We start from the raw sequence: 3,739 nt of genomic DNA, 5'->3' as shown, positions 1-3,739 counted from the left end.
ACACACACACACACACACACACACACACACACACACACACACACACACACACACACACACACGCTCCTGGTTATTAACTGGTCCATTCAGGATGGCAGCCACAGCTTCAGACAACATGAAAATGATAAAACTCAGTTTTACACAGGTTGACTTTAAGAACTTCAGATGTTCTTTAAAGTTCTTTAGAAACTTGGGTTTATTCCTCAGTGAAAACTGTTTTAGGAAAAAAAAGAGAGGCTGTTTGAATGATTAGGTGGTCATAATGTTTTGGCCATTCAGTTTATTTGAAAACTAGATTTGATTGCAGATCAACTTGAAAATAATAATTCAACAAAAAATGTTTTTGGAAATTAAAATACTAGTATTTTCTAAAGGCTTTCATATCACCTGCCGCCCCAAGCTGGCAGGATGTCCTCTGGTCTTCTGGTCCGGTGGTCCTCTGGTCTTCTGGTCCAGGGGTCCTCTGGTCTTCTGGTTCGGGGGTCCTCTGGTCCTAAGGTCCTGTGGTCCAGTGGTCTTCTGGTCCTATAGTCTTCTGGTCTTCTGGTCCAGTGATCCTCTGATCTTCTGGCCCTGAGGTCCCGCGGTCCTCTGGTCCAGTGGTCTTCTGGTCGTATAGTCTTCTGGTTGTCTGGTCCAGTGGTCTTCTGGTCGTATAGTCTTCTGGTCGTCTGGTCCAGTGGTCTTCTGGTCCAGTGGTCCTCTGATCTTTTGGTCCTCTGGTCCAGTGGTCTTCTGGTCCGGTGGTCCTGTGGTCCAGTGGTCTTCTGGTCATATAGTCTTCTGGTCAAATAGTCTTCTGGTCCTCTGGTCCTGCAGTCTTCTGGTCCTCTGGTCCTATAGTCTTCTGGTCCGGTGGTCCTCTGGTCTTCTGGCCCTGAGGTCCCGCGGTCTTCTGGTCCAGTGGTCTTCTGGTCCGGTGGTCTTCTGGTCTTCTGGTTCGGGGGTCCTCTTGTCCTGAGGTCCTGTGATCCAGTGGTCTTCTGGTCCTATAGTCTTCTGGTCGTCTGGTCCAGTGGTCTTCTGGTCCTATAATCTTCTGGTCGTCTGGTCCAGTGGTCTTCTGGTCCAGTGGTCCTCTGATCTTTTGGTCCTCTGGTCCAGTGGTCTTCTGGTCCGGTGGTCCTCTGATCTTTTGGTCCTCTGGTCCAGTGGTCTTCTGGTCTGGTGGTCCTGTGGTCTTCTGGTCCTATAGTCTTCTGGTCCTCTGGTCCTGTAGTCTTCTGGCCCTCTGGACTGTGTTAGTCCAACAGCACAGAGTCAGTTGTGACATGAGGTGGAACAACAAACCTACCTGCTCGGTCTGTTCATTGTGTGAGTGCTGAGTCAGCACTAACTGTTTTCAGCTGTTTATTAAACCCTTCAGCTCATTCAGGACATGATGTCTGGTTTTGGGAACTTGTTGAATTATTTGACTTTTCTAGTAGAAAATTATTGATGATTATTTTAAACTCTTTAAAAACTTTTTTTWAATCTACGTCTTCAAACTTTGTTTTAGCTTTTAGCTCTTGTTTTTCTCATTTTAGCATTTGCTCAGTTAGTCCCTCCCCTGCACCTGAAGTCTGCTGACTAAGTCTTGTTTTCAGACACACCTCTCATGTTCAGTCAGTATTGGTAGTAAAGCTGTGGCATGCAGAGGTTTTGTTCTACTTCTCATCACATGTATCCTGCAGGAACTGTAAAGATGTATATTTGTGGATGATCGAACGGTCTGTTGTTTTCTTTTCTTTCCCCTCAGGTTTGGTTAAACCTTCCTGAGAATCATGGAGTAATCACTGTGGAATCAGAGCGCAGAGCTTCAACAAGTAGGTTTCCTTTTTATTTCAGCTGTGGACATTTAAACCATTTTAGTCCAATGTATGTGTTTTACTTTGTCTTGGTTCAGCTTAAGACTCTTGCAGCCCCCCCCCCACACGCACACACCACATCCATTCTCAGCCAGCAGCTATTTAAAGTGGCTGTGGCTGCTCTGTGTTCCCCCTCCCTGTGCCAAAGCCCCCCCCCCTCCACTGGTTTCCCTTCAGCTGACCTTGGTTATACAAACTAGCACTTGATCCCCCCTCCTTGATTCTTCTTCCTCCTCCTCTTTAATCCAGCTCTTTGCCAGGCTGCTGTCCTCTCTGAGCTCCCACAGAGTGAAGAATTTTGATTACGCTGTGGAAGTGAAGTCAGAGCTATTTATTCCCAGACTCTGGTGGACCTGGAGGACCTGGTTTGGAGAGTAGACCAGGAAGTGGGAGGCAGGATTGTGTCTCCTCTCCTGTCTTTGTGACCAAACAAAGAAAGCAGCTTTCTTAGTCTGGTCATGAAACATGTTTGAGGCGTGTGAGGAGCGATCAGAAGATCACAGATGGATCTTCAGACCACTTCATGTTTCTGTTGATGAAGATGACTTTTTAAAGTTTGGGTTAACTTGAAAAAGGATGAAACCTCTCCACATTTTGTCTTGTTCCAACTACAAACCTTAAAGTGTTTTTGTATTTTCAGTGATAGTTCCTGCAGAGAGCAGAACAGACTCGTGGGTTTTTGGTTTATTTTTATTTGTTTGTATTTTACTGTTGTTTAACCAGACAAATCCCACTGAGGTCACACGTCTCTCTTTAAAGGGAGGCCTGGGGCTGAAGGCAACATGTTGTACATGTTTTTGTGTGGTGGGGGGGTGGCAGGAGTACTTGGAGAAAACCCACACATGCACAAGGAGAACATGCCAACTCCTCACAGAAAGAGCCCAGGTCTGAACCAGGACTTGAACCCAGGACCTTCTTGCTGTGAGGCATCAGTGCTAACCACTGAGCCGTCGTATTTTATAACCTTACCCTGCTTTCAACTTCTCAACAACTTTACTCCAGATCACTGGTCTGCTGCTTGGGCTTCATGATGCTGTTTGATCATTGGTGRGGTGTAACAAACCCCTGTGGCTCACAGAACAGCTGGATTTATTCTGAGATACAGTTACACTCAGGCTTTATTTTTCGGTGATTCTTTACTTAAATGTATAGTTTTAAAATAAAACATTTTACTGTATGTTACTAATATGTCGAGTCTCCCTCAGTTTGAGAGCTGCTGATGTTTAATACATCTTATTGTAATAGTTAGAACAGGGGTCTGTGACAGCAGTTCTGGGACCACATTAGAGCTGGGCAGTATMYKCKAAAWTTTWWWWRKWSGMWWTTTRKAKKWTTWKKWRSGMTTMYKSGMWWWWRKKMGMMMMTTTRRTTTTWWRKKKYGSCKYSRMYWWAWWAAAWMMWKKAAYKKRMYWTWWTMYWTTTTTTTTTCTTTTACAGTACCTCTGTCTGTGTCTCTGTTTCCCTCCTCTGTGTCTTTTCTCTGACTGGTGGTTGGAGACAGTAGTCAGGCATTTTGGTCCAGTCGTGAAGGAGGAGGGTTAAGAAGTGTTTATTATCAGGTCTATTGTTTTATGTTATTTATTAAAGAATAACAGGACAACTCACCTTGCACACAGTCAACTCAGTTCCACTACAAAACTACTTCCCCTGGGCTTTTCACAATAAAAGCACGCTAAAGTCTCCATGCGTCTCCACGTCTCTATATTGACGTCACGTGTTAAATCTAACCGTCCACATCACTGAAGAGGTGTTTACTACATTCAGCGATGGTGAAAACGGGATGTTTTTTTAACGTTAGTCAGTATAAGCAGCTGAATCTCCACCTGCCGCTGAAACTAACTGCTCAACAATAACAATAGCGTGCTAACGCACATAGCGGTGCAGCGAGGAAA

The 3,739-nt window shown here is 44.9% G+C and overlaps 1 protein-coding gene across 1 annotated transcript in view; it reads left to right on the top strand.

The window, feature by feature from the left end:
- plxnb1b (plexin b1b) overlaps positions 1-3,739 on the top strand; it is a gene marked incomplete at its 3' end in the record, with an annotated part of 141,490 nt that overhangs the window by 28,465 nt on the left and 109,286 nt on the right. Inside the window, 1 exon segment of the mRNA XM_014010586.1 lies at positions 1,739-1,805.

Source organism: Austrofundulus limnaeus, unplaced genomic scaffold, assembly GCF_001266775.1.
Source record: "Austrofundulus limnaeus strain Quisiro unplaced genomic scaffold, Austrofundulus_limnaeus-1.0 Scaffold70, whole genome shotgun sequence".
NCBI lineage: Eukaryota > Metazoa > Chordata > Actinopteri > Cyprinodontiformes > Rivulidae > Austrofundulus > Austrofundulus limnaeus.
Note: the sequence above shows the minus strand (reverse complement) of the source record. Positions and strands in the feature narration are given on the sequence as shown.